Source organism: Equus asinus, chromosome 2, assembly GCF_041296235.1.
Source record: "Equus asinus isolate D_3611 breed Donkey chromosome 2, EquAss-T2T_v2, whole genome shotgun sequence".
In the NCBI taxonomy this organism is placed as follows: Eukaryota; Metazoa; Chordata; class Mammalia; order Perissodactyla; family Equidae; genus Equus; species Equus asinus.
In genome coordinates, this window is record NC_091791.1 from 177,240,744 (window position 1) to 177,257,160 (window position 16,417).

A 16,417-nucleotide genomic window follows, 5' to 3' on the forward strand; every position below is an offset into this window, starting at 1 on the left:
TAGAAGTTTGATTTCATATTCTTCAGCATAAAGATTCTAGGTGAATGTGTTTATTCTTTTTACAGAAACCCAGATTGATAAAGTGATTTTCTTTTTTTCTGTTTGTCTGTAAGCATTCCATTTGTCTGTTTTTTCATTCAGACCTACTAGTTTTCCAATATTAATTTGGTATACCTGTCTCACTCAAGGATATTAACACTACAATAAAACTGTAATAATTTGTAGTCTTGGGAATGTATTAACTTTTCCAGACAGCTTTTTTGTGGATGGTGGTATACTGTTGTAAAGGCATGCAGAAAGATTTTTGAAGTTTGAATGATAGAAATTTGACCAAATAGCAAGTTTTCATCTTTTATATATGTATTTTTTTATGTAACTTTTTTAAAATTTGAGTTCATAATAGCTTACGTCATTGTGAAATTTCAGTTGTACCTTATTTCTTGTCTGTCACCACGTAAGTGCTCCCCTTCACCCCCACCCCATGCCCACTCCCCGCCCCGCTTCCCCTGGTAACCACTGAACTGTTTTGTCCATGTTTTTGTTTATATTCTACATGAGTTTGAAATCATCTGGTGTTTGTCTTTTTCTCAGTCTGGCTTATTTCGCTTAGCATAATTCCCTCCAGGTCCTTCCATGCTATTGCAAATGGAATGAATTTGTCTTTTTTTATGGTTGAGTTGTATTCCATTGTATATATGTATACCACCTCTTCTTTATCCAATCATCAGTCCCTGGGCAATTGGATTGTTTCCATGTATTGGCTATTGTGAATAGTGCTACAGTGAACATAGGGGTACATATGTTACTTTGGGTTGTTGATTTCAGGTTGTTTGGGTAGATACCCAGTAGTGGGATAGCTGGGTCATATGGTAGTTCTGTCTTTAGTTTTTTGAGGAATCTGCATACTGATTTCCGTAGTGGCTGCACCAGTTTGCATTCCCACTAGCAGTGTATGAGGGTTCCGTTTTCTCCACACCCTCTCCAACATTTGTTATTTTTAGTCTTAGTGATTATAGCCATTTTAACAGTTGTAAAGGTGGTATCTTAGTGTAGTTTTGATTTGCATTTCCCTGATGATTAGTGATGTTGAACATCTTTTAATGTGTTTATTGGCCATCTGTATATCTTCTTTGGAAAAATGTCTGTTCATATTGTCTGTCCATTTTTTGATCAGGCTGTTTGTTTTTTTGTTGTTCTGTTGTGTGAGTTCCTTGTATATTTTGGGTATTAACCCATTATTAGATAGATGATTTGCAAATATTTTCTCCCAATTGGTGGGTTGTCTTTTTGTTTTGATCCTAGTTTCTTTTGCCTTGCAGAAGCTCTTTAGTCTGATGAACTCCCACTTCTTTGTTTTTTCTTTTGTTTCCCTTGTCTGAGACGACATGGTATTTGAAAACATCCTTTTAAGTTTCATGTCAAAGAATGTACTACCTATATTATCTTACAGGAGTTTTATGGTTTTAGGACTTATCTTCAAGTCTTTGATCCATTTTGAATTTATTTTTGTGTGTGGTGTGAGATAATGGTCTCCTTTCATTCTTTTGCATGTGGCTGTCCAGTTGTCCCAATGTCATTTCTTTAAGAGACTTGTTTTTTTTCATAGTATGTTCTTGGCACCTTTGTCAAAGGTTACCTGTCCATATATTTGAGTTTTTATTTCTGGGCTTTCAGTTCTGTTCTATTAATCTGTAGGTCTGTTTTTGTGCTAGTACCATGCCATTTTGATCACTATGGCTTTGTAGTACATTTGAAGTCAGGGGTTGTGATGCCTCCGGCTTTGTTCTTTTTTCTCAGTATTGCTTTAGCAATTCGGGGTCTTTGGTTGCCCCATATGAATTTTAGGATTCTTTGCTCTGTTTCCCTGCAGAATGTCATTGGGATTCTGATTGGGATTGCATTGAATCTGTAGATTGCTTTGGGTAAGTTGATTTTGTAGTCCGCCACTTTACTCTAGTTATTAATTATTTCTAATAGTTTTCCAATGGATTCTTTAGGGTTTTCTGTATATAAAATCATGTCGTCTGCAGAGTTTGACTTCTTCATTACCTGTTTGGATTCCCTTTATTCCTTTCTCTTGCCTATTTGCTCTGGCCTAAACCTCCAGTACTATGTTGAATAAGAGTGGAGATAGTGGGCATCCTTGTCTTGTTGCTGTTCTTGGAGAAATTGCATTCAGTTTTTCCCCAGTGAGTATGATGTTGGCTGTGCATTTGTCATCTATGGCCTTTATTACGTTGAGGTAATTTCCTTCTATCCCCATTTTGCTAAGAGTTTTTATTATAAATGGCGGTTGGATCTTGTCAAATGCTTTCTCTGCATCTATTGAGATGATCATGTGGTTTTTATTCCTTATTTTGTTAATGTGTATCACATTCATTGATTTGTGGATGTTAAACAGTCCCTGTGTACCTGGTATTAATCCCACTTGATCCATGGTCTTTTTGATGTATTGCTGTATTTGGGTTGCCAATATTTTGTTGAGGATTTTTGCATCTATGTTCATCAGCGATATTGGCCTGTAGTTTTCCTTTTTTGTGTTGTCCTCGTCAGGCTTTGGTATCAGAGTGATGTTGGCCTTGTAGAATGTGTTAGGAAGCAGTCCATCTTCCCTAATTTTTTGGAATAGCTTGAGAAGGATAGGTATTAAATCCTCTCTGAATGTTTGGTAGAATTCCCCAGGGAAGCCGTCTGGTCCTGTGCTTTTATTCTTTGGGATGCTTTTGATTGCTGTTTCAATCTCTTTACTTGTGATTGGTCTATTCACATTCTCTATTTCTTCTTGATTCAGCTTCGGGAGGTTGTAAGAGTCTAAAAATGTATCCGTTTCCTCTAGATTGTCCATTTTGTCCATGTTTTGGCATATAGTTTTTCATAGTATTCTCTTATAATCCGTTGTCTTTCTCTGGTGTCCATTGTTATTTCTCTTCCTTCATTTCTAATTTTATTTATCTATCCTTTCTCTCTTATTTTCTTTGTAAGTCTGGCTAGGGGTTTGTCAATTTTATTTATCTTCTCAAAGAACCACTGTTTCATTGATGCTTTCTACTGCCTTTTTTGTTTCGATAGCATTTTTTTCTGCTCTGATTTTTATTGTTTCTCTCCTTCTGCAGACTTTGGGCTTTGTTTGTTGTTCTTTTTCTAATTCAATTAGTTGTAGTTTGAGATGACTTATTTGGGATTTTTCTTGTTTGTTAAGGTGAGCCTCTATTGTGATAAATTTCCCTCCTAATACGGCTTTTGCTGCACCCCATATGAGTTGGTATGATATGTTTTCATTTTCATTTGTCTCCAGATGTTTTTTGATTTCTCCTTTAATTTCTTCAGTGATCCATTGCTTGTTCAATAGCATGTTGTTTAGTTTCCACTTCTTTGTACCTTTCTCAGCTTTTTTCTTGTAATTAATTTCTAGCTTTATAGCATGTGATCAGAAAAGATGCGTGTTATCATTTCAATCTTCTTAAATTTATTGAGGCTTGCCTTGTTTCCCACCATATGGTCTGTCCTGCAGAATGTTCCGTGCGCAGTTGAGAAGCATGTATATTCTGCTGTTTTGGGATGGAGTGTTGTATATATGTCTGTTAAGTCCAACTTGTGTGGCTTTTCATTTAATTCCACTGTTTCCTTGTTGATTTTCTGTCTGGATGATCTATTCATTGATGTGAGTGGAGTGTTGTGGTCCCCTACTATTATTGTGTTATTGTTAATATCTTATTTTAGCCTTGTTAATAGTTGCTTTATGTACTTTGATGCTGCTGTGTTGGATGCATAGATATTTACAAGTGTTATTTCTTCTTGATGGAATGTCCTGTTGACCATTATATACTGCCCCTCTTTGTCTCTCTTTTCCTGTCTTGTCTTGAAGTCTACTTTGTCTAAGTATGGCAACACTTGCTTTCTTTTATTTGCCGTTAGCTTGGAGTATCGTCTTCCATCCCTTCACTCTGAGCCTGTGTTTGTCATTGGAGCTGAGATGTGTTTCCTGGAGGCAGCATAATGTTGCATCTTGTTCTTTTTTGCGTTTTCTTCCCAAATCCCACCAGTACATAGTTGTATATTTTTTAGTTGTGGGTCCTTCTCGTTGTGGCATGTGGGATTCCGCCTCAACATGGCCCGATGAGCGGTGCCATGTCTGCGTCCAAGATTTGAACTGGCGAAACCCTGGGCTGCCAAAGCAGAGCGCACAAACTTAACCACTGGGCCACAGGGCTGGCCCCGGGTCTTGTACTTTAATCCATCTTTCCACTCTGTGTCTTTTTATTGGAGAATTCAGTCCATTTAACATTTAGGGTGATTATTGATATATGAGGGCTTAATGCTACCATTTTATCAGTCGTTTTCCAGTTCTCCTGCATTTCCTTTGTTTCTTGTTCTGTGTATTTTGGTCGACCAGTCAAGTTATGTGGTTTTTTATGTTGTGTTTCTTTGTTTTGTCCTTATTTATTATTTGTGTCTGTGTTCTGCTTTTTTGTTTAGTGGTTACCATGAGATTTGTGTTCAAAATCTTGTGGATAAGATAGTCCCTTTTCTGATGGTGTCTTTTTTCCTTAGACTAAACTGATTCAGTCCCTTTTCTCTTCCCTCCTAAGTTGTTTTTCTCACATCTTATTCCATCTTGTGTTATGAGTTTGTGGTTAAAATGACAAGATTATCTTTGTCTTTGGTATTTTCCTTCCCTTTGTCTTTAATGCTATAATTGAGTATTTGCTATCCTGCTCTGATTCTGTCTACCTGTTTATCTCCTTACTCCATGCTTTGTAATCCCTTCTTCCCCACCTGCCTTCCAGGTATGAGGGCCTTCTTGAGGATTTCTTGTAGCGGTTATCTTGTGGCTATGAACTCCCTTAACTTATGTTTGTCTGGGAAAGTCCTCCAACATATCTGAAGGATATTTTCATGGGATAGAGTATTCTTGGCTGAAAGTTTGTATCTTTCAAAGACTTGAATATGTCCTTCCAGTCTCTCCTAGCCTGTAAGGTTTCTGCAGAGAAATCTGCTGAAACCCTGATAGAGGTTCCTTTGTAGGTTATTTTCTTCTGCCTTGCTGCCCTTAGTATTCTTTATTTGTCATTTGGTTGTGCCAGTTTCACTGCTATATGCCTTGCAGTCAGTCTTTTTACATTGACATATTTAGGAGATCTGGTAGCCTCTTCCACGTGGATTTCCATCTCCTTCCCTAGTTTTGGGAAGTTCTTTGCTATTATTTCTTTGAACAAGCTTTCTCCGTTTTCCTTCACTTCGCCTTCTGGAATAATTGTAATTCTTAGGTTGCGAGTCATCTATTTCTTAGAGACTTTCCTCATTTATTTTTAGTCTTAGGTCTCTTTCTTCTCTATCTGGAGCATTTGAGCATCTCCGTCTTTGATTATGCTGATACACTCCTCTATGATGTCCACTTGAGCATTCAGGGAATCCATATTTTGTTTTATTTCTTCCATTGTGTCTTTCATTTCTACTATTTCTGATTGATTCTTTATAGTTTCAATCTCTTTTGTGAAGTAGCTCCTGAAGTTGTTGAATTGTTTCTCTGCATTCTGTTTTAACTTGTTGAGTTTTTTGATGATAGCTATTTTGAATTCTTTGTCATTTAGATACATATTTGTGTGTCCTCAGGACTGATTTCTGGATACTTGTCGTTTTCTCTCTCGTCTGGAGATCTAATATAATGTTTGATATTGCTAGAGGGAGTGGTTCTGTTTTTTCGTATCCTGTTGTTATTTGGTCGCAATTACTGCTTATTGCCACTGGGTGGGGGTCAAGAGCCGCATATTCCTTCCATGAGATCCCAAGTAGTGGAGCCGGGCTGTGGTGGAGGGTGGGGGTGCTTTCTCCTGCATGCTCTCGGGGGTTTCTCGCTGTACTCTTGCTATCTGCTCTCCTGGGCTGTTGGCTTGATAAGGTCACCCCCCCATGAAGCTTCTGCCCCAGTAGAAGGCTTCCTTCTAGGCTGCAAGGGCCCATCAGGGATCCTTTATGTTCCTGCATCTGAATGTCCCCTACCCTGTTCCTTCCATCTCAGAGGCCTCCTGTGGTCCCAGATTACAGTCTTTAGGGGAGGGAGAGAAGTTTTCTTTTACCGTGTTCCACCTCCTCTGAGGGGGGCTCCAGCCTCCGCCCTGCATCGTATGACTGCGTGGGTTTCTCCAACATTTTTTCTGTTGTGTTTGGATGTCCTCTGTGGGAGTATGAATGTCCTTTTCATTGTATGTTGGAGGGGAGGGATTACTGAGGAAGCTCACTGCCCTGATGCTGACATCATTCCTCATCTTTTGTATTTTCAGTAGATGTTAACTTATCTCATGGTAGTAAGCATCAGAAATCAAAATTTGTATGCTGTTGAAGTTGTATTTAATAATTTGTATTTTTATTAGATCTTTTTCACACTGGTGCTTTGGCACCTTCACTTCTAATACTGTTTTGACACTTGAGCGTAAACAAACTTTTATTCAAGATTTTTATGGTCTTAAGACAGCATTCAGTAGGCTTTTTATTCTACATATTGATAATTTCTTCATCAGTTAAGTCCATGGTCTTAATCAATGCCTATTTATTTACTACAGCTGACTGCTGTTTAGCAAGCCCAGTTAATGATAGGGATATTTTGAGTAGGCTTTTTCTAGATAGTTTCCTACATGTAGTAATTGCTGCCTATTATAGTTGGATAGACACTATTTTATTTTCTAAGTTTAAGCTGTAGTATTTCCTTATTTTATGATTAACTATTCTCTGTATTAGGCATGTAAACTGCTTTGAAATAAGACTCATCTAAACTTAAAGCACAAACTCTTAAGTCACAACACACTACTAACTAAATATTTCTGGCATCTTTTCACACAGCCTATTACCACTAGTTCTTGCTACACATTTTGTCACTGCCAAAAAACTTCAATATTTTTCTCTTCATTTGCTTATCTTATTAAAACTGCTTAATGCTTATTAACAAAGGTAAAGTATCCACAGTCTTTCCATTTTAATTGCTTTGGTTTGTGTTACTTTTTTGTTTTCTGATCACAAATCTACTTAATTGTTTTGTTAAGTTTATTTTGATATAATTTCAACTGAGAGAATGTTTGTAGGAAGAGTAAAAGGAGGTCTGATATACCCTTTACCAAGATTTCTCTACTGTTTACATTTTCCCCAGTTGCTTGAGCTGTGTTTATATGTGTATTCAGGTTTATTTGTTCTTGAGCCCTTTGAGATTTAACTTGGAGATAATGGACTCTTTTTACCATTAAATACATTGTATATTTTCTAAGAACAAGAGTATTCTCTTAAATAGCAACAGTACAGATACCAAAATCAAGAAATTTAACAGTGATACAATACTATTATTTAATCTACAATCTGTGTTTAAAAAGATAGATTTTTGAACATTTTGAACATATGTCCCAGTAATGTTCTTTCTGTCTCCCTCCCAATTTTATCTAATTTTTATTCAGTTGCAATTATAGTGTATACATATCTTTTCCCACTTAGTCATAATTTTCCATAATGGTCTATAGTCTTTTAAATTATACTTTTAGTCATTAGGTAGTTTTCCATTTAGCAAATTTTATCAAAACTAGATTGTTAGACTTCCAAGTTTTAATTTTGCTATCGTTTTTTATTGCAGTGGCCAATTTTCATAAAAGTTTGTTCCTTTTGGATTATTTCTTTAGGGTAAATGTACACCACTGGAGTCACTAGATTCAAAAGGCATGAGTATTTCAATGACTCGATATTTATTATTACTATAGCACTTTTAGTGTTAATTTCTTAACTATGAGCACTGTGAAAGGAAGGAATGTGCCACATATATATTTATAATCTGAAATTTTAGCATGGTCCTTGATTCCAGTTAGTTTACTAATGATAATGTTCCTTGAGTGTTATTGTTCCTTGAATTAGATTAAATCTCTTCACACCTAATTTGTCCTAGCTAGTCATGTAACTGTATTTCATTGATTCTAAAATCTGTGTTTTGTTCTTTTTTACTTTTTTATATCTCTTAAATCTGAATGTGTTTTACAATTGATGGTATGTCATAATTTAAGTAACAACTTTTTTTCTCTTTTAGAGGTACATAAAATAATAGTGCTGTTTATAGTCACTGGCATCTTAAGTTCACTGGCTACAGTAATTTGTCTTTAATTTTTATTATTCCTGGCCACAGAGACAAATGGGAACTAAAATCAGACCTAGATTTTCTTCCTCCACACTTGCAAGTGATTCGTATATTTGATTCCACTTAATACTTGGTATAGTATACTTCTTTTCATTTGATGTCAGTGTTTCCCTCGCTTGTATTGAAGTGGTGAGTTGGTTTTGAGTTGTCCTTATAATCTACTTTCAGATGATTTAACTCACAGTAGTCTCAGCTGTCTTACTTTTAGAGATGTTTTAGAATTTCCTTGCACTTTTATATAGCATTGCTTTAGTTTTTCGATTCATGTATTATGATAGTTGAACTCTAAGAAAGTTGGAGAAATTATATTTTAGAGTCTTTTAGATCTGTAATTTTTTGAAATTAATTTTTTATTAGGTAATAATAGTTTATAACATGAAATTTCGGTTGTACGTTATTACTTGTCAGTTACTATATAAGTGTACTCCATCTCTTATACCCACCCGCTAACCCCCTTCCCCTTTGGTAACTGCTAAACTGTTCTCTTTGTGTGTTAGTTTATCTTCCACATGTGAGTGAAATCATACAGTGTTTGTCTTTCTCTGTCTGGCTCACTTCATTGGACATAATACCCTTAAGGTCCATCCATGTTGTTGCCAGTGGGATGATTTTGTCCTTTTTTTATGGCTGAGTAGTAGTCCAGCGTGTGTGTGTGTGTGTGTGTGTGTGTGTATATGTATGTGTATACGCCACATCTTTTTTATCCAATCATCAGTCACTGGCACTTGGGTTGCTTCCACTTCTTGGCTACAGTGAATAATGCTACAGTGAACATAGGGGCGCCATAAGTCTCTCTGAATTGTTGATTTCAAGTTCTTTGGATAAGCACCCAGTAGTGGGATAGCTGGGTCACATGGTATTTCTATTTTTAATTTTTGAGAAATCTCTGTACTGTTTTCCATAGTGGCTGCAGCAGTTTCTATTCCCACCAGCAGTATATGAGCATTCCCTTTTCTCCACATCCTCTCCAACATTTGTTATCTTTTGTCTTGGTGATTATAGCTATTTTGATGGGTGTAGGTGATATCTTAGTGTAGTTTTGATTTGCATTTCCATGATGATTAGTGATGTTGAGCATCTTTTTATGTGCCTATTGACCATCTGTATGTGTTCTTTGGAAAAATGTCTCTTTGTATCCTCTGCCCACTTTTTGATTGAGTTGTTTGGTTTTTTCTAGTTTAGTTGTGTGAGTTCTTTATATATTTTGGAGATTAACCCCTTATCAGATATATAATTTATAAATATTTTCTCCCAGTTGATGGGTTGTCTTTTCATTTTGTTCCTGGTTTCCTTTGCCTGTAAGTAATTTTTTAGTCTAGTGTCCCTTAAATGTTTGGTTTCTGGACCTGTGGTCTTAAAAAGATAACCATAGGTTACAGTGCAATTTCATAGATAGTTTTGTGCCACAGTTATATTTTAGGGCTTCATATCTGTATGTGCACAGCGAAATGCCTTGGATTGCTCCAAGGCTAACTATTTATAAAATTAACTGTCATCTGTGTTATTTTTCCTTTAAGCATTACAGAATGGCTGGAGCACTTTAGTGCAGCTTAGGTTGCCTAAAAATTATTTTTATAATGTAAGCTGGACTTGAGTAATTGAAGTTGTCTTATGCTTCAGTTCTGTGAGCATTCACTAAAAACCTGCTAGATGCTTAAGTCTGTACAAAAAGCTGGTGAAGGATATAAAAAATTGAAGACATGCATCCCTTAAAGAGCTTAAATGTCAGTTTAAGAGACAGTACCTTGTGTTTGGGGCAGTGTTAGAAAAGTATCACTACAGCAATTTAAGGAAGCACAGTGTAATAGTTAGGAGCACATGGTCTAGAGCCAGACTTCTGGGATTTGAATCCAGGCTCTGCCACTTACTAGCTGTGTCAATACGTAAACTCTCTGTACCTCCATTTAGGAAAATAGAGATAACCATACTTCTTAGGTCTGCTATGAGAAACAAATTTATACTTATTTAGAACAGTGCCTGGCACATGGTAAATTTGTTAAATTGAAAAGTATGAACACTATTTTGTGATAGTATTGTTCAAATATAAATATTAAGAGAATACAGAATGAAAGATAACCATAGACTGTGTGGAGTTAGTTTCACAGAACTTCATGAAAAAGGTACATCATCAGTTTTGAGTATTTCGGTTAGCTTTCAGGAGGAGAAAAGATATTTTAGATGGGGAAAATCATTTGTACAGAAGCATAAAATTGTGACTATGCAAGTTGAGATACCATAGGAAACTGTCCTGATTCATGGTATTGTGAAATAGCATTGCATGAGTCTACTAAACTGAAGAGCTAGTTTAAATCCAAAAACCATTAGTTAAGCAGGAGCTGAACAGTGAGGAAAGTTGTGTTGGACTTTAGGTTACAAGTAGGGAATAGACTAGTGTTAGAATATCTAGCTAGGAGGCTGATGTGCACATTCAGTTTTAAAGTGATAGGGGTTCAGGGACCAAATGAGAAATTAGCAAAGCTAGAAGTTGATTCTTTAAGAAGACTAGAAAAATAGACAAATGTCTGACAATATTGATCAGAAAAAGAAGTGATAAATAAACACCAAGAATGAAAAGGGGAATTTAATTACAGATAGATCAGATTAAAAAGGTAGAGAATACTATCAATAATTTTATGTCAACAAATTTGAAAGTTTAGTCAAAATTAACAGACGCCTAGAGATGTTCAATTTACATAGAGAAGAAAGCTTTGAATAATCCTCTATAACTATTAAATAAATTGTGAAGTAGTAGTTACATCTTGCCACAAAAATACCAGGCCCAGATAATTTTACAGGAGACTTTTCAAGGAACAGATCATTCCAGTGTTCTACAAACTGTTCCAGAAAATAGAAAGCAGGAGAATACATTCTTTAATTCCTTCTCTGCAGTCATCTGGTTCATCCTTAATTCCAGATCCAGACAAGGACAGTATAAGAAAGGAAAATTATAGTCCTGTTTTACTTAAGACTCTACATGCACAAATCCTAAATAAAATACAGGTCCTCAGACCCTTAACTGCAATGCTGAAGTCCGGTAACCTCTGAAAATCAAAAGTTTTCTTTTTTAGAACTTGGCAGCATAACCTGATTTGACCTCTTCTTGGTGGCAAAACCTAACTGGAACTTATGTGAGCCTACTTATAATTATTGTTTATCTTATTTAGAGTGAATAGCCATACAGTTCACTGAAAAATATTAATGTATTTGAATACAGGGTACTGACCCAACATTTACTGGGATTGTTACATAGTAGATATTCTTTGTACTGTTCGTTATGGATAATGACCCAAAATTTCTGAATTCTAAAAACATATTTTGCCCCAGTGATTTTAGGTAAGAGTTTTTGGATGTATGATAGCAAAAACCATCCAACAGAATGTAAAAGATATTTGATAAACTTTAACAAATTTATGAAAAAGCTGTTATTAACAGATGAGGACTTTAACTTGAAAAAAGATATCAACAAATACCCAAACAAATGAAATCTGCAGTAAACATTATCCTAAATGGGAAAGTAGATTCCCTTTTCAACCAGGAACAAGACAAAAGGTACATATTGTCACTACTTCTATTCAGTATTGTGTGGAGATCCTAGTCAAAGCAGTAAGATAAGAAAAAAAATTAAAAGCTTGAGTATTGGAATGGAGGTAACAAAATTGTCATTACTGGCAGATATGATTGTCTAAGTAAAAGCCAAAAAGGATCCACAGATAAGTTATTAGTATTAATAAAAGAGTTAGCAAAATAGCTTGATACAGCTTCGGTAATTAAAAATCAGTTGCATCTCTATACATCAGCAATAAACAACTAGAAAAAATAGAGAAGACACCATTTACAAAAGCATGGTATGTTATCAAGTGCCTGGGAGTAATTATTACATTATCTGCAAACCTCTATGTGGAAAAGTATAAAACTTTATTGAGGGGCTGGCCCTGTGGCTGAGTGGTTAAGTTTGCATGCTCCGCTTCAGCGGTGCAGGGTTTTGCTGGTTTGGATCCTGGGCACGGACATGGCACCACTCATCAGGCCATGCTGAGGCGACGTCCCACATGCCACAACCAGAAGGACCTACAACTAGAATATACACTGTGTACTGGGGGGCTTTGGGGAGAAGAAGAAGAAGGGGAAAAAAAAAGATTGGCAATAGATGTTAGCTTAGGTGCCAATCTTTAAAAAAAAAAAAAACGAAAAAAACTTTATTGAAAGACATTAAAGAAGACCTAAATAAACGGGGAGCCCAGTGCCTTCCTGTCCATGAATATGGCATACCATAAAGAAGTCGTTTTTCTTCAGACTGATTTCCAGATTCAGTGTTGTTTCATTCAAGGTCTCAAGGGTTTTCAAGAAATATCATACACCGATTCTAATCCGTATAAACCTAGAATGGCCAGCATACTTCTGAAGAAGAAAGGCAAGGTGGAGTGGTGATGTGTATGTGCTTATTGTATCAGATAGTGTAAAACTTTAGTATTTAAGACAGTATGGTATTGGCACAAGGATAGGCACATTCACCAATAGAACAGGGAGCCCCGAAACCTACAGACCTCTCGCTTGGAGCTGTCTTTCCAACATGGTAGTCACATGAACATGAGGCTGTGGACCACCTGAAATGTGGCTAATTTGAATTGGGATGTGCTAGTTCAGAGGGTGAGAAAAGGCCTCCCTGAGAAGTGTCATTTTAAGTCAGATCTGATGATGAGTAGAGTTAACTAGGGGAGTTGTTGGGTGGATGGAAGTATATTTAAGGCTGAATGAATAAAATGTTCGTGTGGTAATAGGGAACATGGTATGTTCTTAAAGGAGGTCACTGTGGCTGGTCATTGATCGAAGGCAGGTGTTGGCATACTTTCTGTAAAGAGCCAGATAATATTTTAGGCTTCAAGGATAATACCGCCTTTGTTACAACTGCTCAGATCTGCTGTTGCGGTGCAAACGCAGCCATAGACAATACATAAATGAATGAGTATGGCTGTTTTCAGAAACAGGCAGCAGGTTGGATTGGGCCCCCAGGCTATAGTTTGCTGACCCCTGTTCTGTGGGACAGAATGGTACGAGGAGAGACTTAAGAGTTGGGGCTAGACTCAGACCTTTTTAGTAGTGTTAGGAATTTTTGTTATTTTGCCTAAGAGTAATTTGAAACTAGACAGGGAGTAGATTTGAAATCACTTGGTTTTGGTGTGGAGAATGTGTGGAGTGATATGGAAAACCTGTTGGCACGTTACAGTAGTCTGAACAAATCATGGTGAAAGTTGAGTAGTTGGAGTGGGGAAGGAGAATGGTGGGAATGGATAGAATGGGATGGATTTCAGAGATGCTTAAAATCTATAAGATTTGATGATATATTGCATATGTGGGGAAAGGGTAAGGATGGTGAATGAGATGGGAAAGATATCTCCTTGGTTTCTAGCTTGTGTGACTTCATCGTAATGATACTGTTTATGATGTTATGATGTTGGAAATTTACCAGGTTTGGAGTTGGAGAGTGAAAATTATAACTTTGGTTTTAGAGTTTGAGTGGAGATGTCACTTTGGCAGTTAGATGTACAGGTCCTCAGAGGAAAGGTCTGAGTTGGAGATACATATTTAGGAGACAATGAAGTAGAGATGGCAGTAGGTGAGATGACCTAGGGAGCCAATACAGAGGAGTAGCCTAACAGAGCCTTGTAGAACTGCCAGTGTCGAATGGCCAAGTAGCAGAGATGATCCTTAAGAACAGTAAGTAGACAGTAAGAATAAATCACTTACCCTTTCTTAGCTGATCCGTTCATCTCTAAATTAGGAATTGTAATATTTCTCTTGAAATTGTGGTAGAAATTGGAACTGTGTTTTTTCAAGTGCCTGGCCTATAGCAGTGCTCAATAAATGCTGTTATAGTGTACATGAGGCCTGAAATATCCCAGTATACTCTGGGTGTATTTCAGAACAGTCTTTTGTCCCATTTGCTGGTTTAGTTTCCTGACTCATTTTAGATTAAATATGTACTCTAGTGATTTCTGATCCTGAGTTTATGCACTTCTTTGCTGTTGTTTGGTTTTTTTCCTTCCAAGAGAAAGGATCATTCTGTTTACCTTTGTTTTTTGATTCCAAGATGGGAGCCACAGTCTCGGAATCTTCTCAGATCCCTTGACACCTGGAAAATCATAACTTTTAGGCATTAGTGGCATCTTAGGAAGGCTCAGGGGTCTCTTTCTCTTAAACTGGGCTTAGTTGTCATTCCTGCCAGTCAGAGAAGGCTTTATGCTTGATTGTCTTTTATTCTCTACTTCAAAATGAGTTTAGTGTTAGTTACGGGAACAAAACCTCTGAGACATTTCTTGATTACAATCATCAGTGAGAATTATTGTTTTTGAAATCATGCCCCATTATACACAAATATTTTTACGTAAAGGAAATCTCACAAAACAATACTTACCTCTACTGTATACATTATTTTGATTTTCTAGTCTTTTACAGTGAAAAAAAGTGCTGGTTGTGACCTACTGAATTGATTTCATGTCCTACAGGTGTTTGAAAAATAGTGCTTTAAGAGAATGAACTGAATGAGAAAATTTTAGTTGTATTGGTAAAACTGCCAGTTTTTAACATATCTATCCCAAAAAGTGAGGTATACCTGTTATTTAAGCTGGTTCAATTTTTCTTAAGTATCTGTTTCAGTGCTGTCAGCTTGATTCAGATAGTAAAATACTTCGTAAATTTTATGGTGCATTAGAGTAAGCTGGTATTCTGATGATTTTTTGTTTTCAACTTCTTTTTAAATTCTTTTTCTATCTTGTTTCCATGTCCTGAATCTCTTTATCCTCTTATTTACATCAGCAGCTACCAATTCCTATTTTATTTTCAAGTCTTCCTTTCAGTCCATATTCTTTGTATTTTACTGCTCCCCTCTTGTTAAACCTCACTATCAGCTAGTATCTTAGAAGATTCTGCTGCTTTATCTTTTGTAATAGGATTTGGAGCCTGTTTGGGGAAGAGTACCGAAATAGGTCTGTTTTCTTTAAAAAACTGAAGAGATATCTACATATATTGAGTCACAAAATGTTAATTTAACTTAGTATTAGTAAATAGTGAATCAATACCATGCTATTAATATGGTAGGTCCCTTAGAATGTAGTAAACCATTCGTTTAGAATTATTTGACTTCTAACTTCTAGAACCTCAGAGTCTTTATTAGGTAAAATGCCTTTTAAAAATGTTGTTAACCAGACAGTGCTGACCAGAATTTTCTCTTGATCCATAAATTGTTCATTGCAGATATAAAAATAATGAAATGTATGAAAGTATGTCTGTATGCAACTGTTGTTTTTTCTATATCAAAATGTATAAGTTATAGGGTAAGTTTGCTTTTGTTTTTAGTGTGTCACTGAACCTCTTGACAGTCATTTAATGGACTGCCAGTGTTCACTGAGAGAAACTAGATGCTTGAAAGAATTTTAATTAAGGCTAAATAAACATTGGATAATAAAGGTTACTATAGAAAGAGCAGTATTTACAGATCAGATACAGATAGGGTAGGATTGTACTTTGATAAGCAAGGCCATTTAACAAAGTCTTGGAACTGCTTGAAAGTTTCAGATTTTCTATATTTTACCTATTTGGGGGCAGTACCTTGGTTAGATTTCTTGGCAATGATACAGGGTATCCATAATTGCCTTACAGACACTTCCTTAGGGGAGAGAGTGATGGTTACTTTTGTAAAGGAAGTATGTTTAGAAAAATGAGAAAGCTCCTTTCCCAGACCCCTCAACCAGCGTCTTTTCTAGTTTGTTTGCCTTGAGTTGGGTCCTGTATCCATTCCTAAGCAGTACACCCTGGCCAGGGGAATAGAATTATGCTATTGAATGTAGGCCCAAGCCTTTATCCTTAGAGCTCTGCATGAAGTTGGCTTCCCCCCAAATTGTGATAATTTCTAAGAGATGGAAACCACAATGTCTGCACTACAGGCAAGATATGTATCTTGTTTATAGTTGATCTGTGTGGCCTAGCACAGTATGTTGTACTGTGATCACTTGAAGTTAGTATGAATATATGACTCTGTTGTTTTTGTAGTGATAGTAAAAGAACCATTTATGTATTTGTGTAATAATTGCAATTTATTCTGACTCAAACTGTCATTCAACAAGCATCTTACTGAATGCCTACTATGCCTGAACACTGTCTGAAGCTAAAGATGATACAGGGATGACTTGGTAATGGGCTCTGCTCTCGTGGAATTCAGTCTAGTAAAATTGATTTTGTTGAAAATTAAACATTTTA

At 36.3% G+C, this 16,417-nt stretch overlaps 1 protein-coding gene across 9 annotated transcripts in view; it reads left to right on the plus strand.

The window, feature by feature from the left end:
- Nucleotides 1–16,417, plus strand: part of ARHGAP5 (Rho GTPase activating protein 5) — a 109,916-nt gene that overhangs the window by 46,583 nt on the left and 46,916 nt on the right. The gene's annotated exons all lie outside the window — the stretch shown is intronic.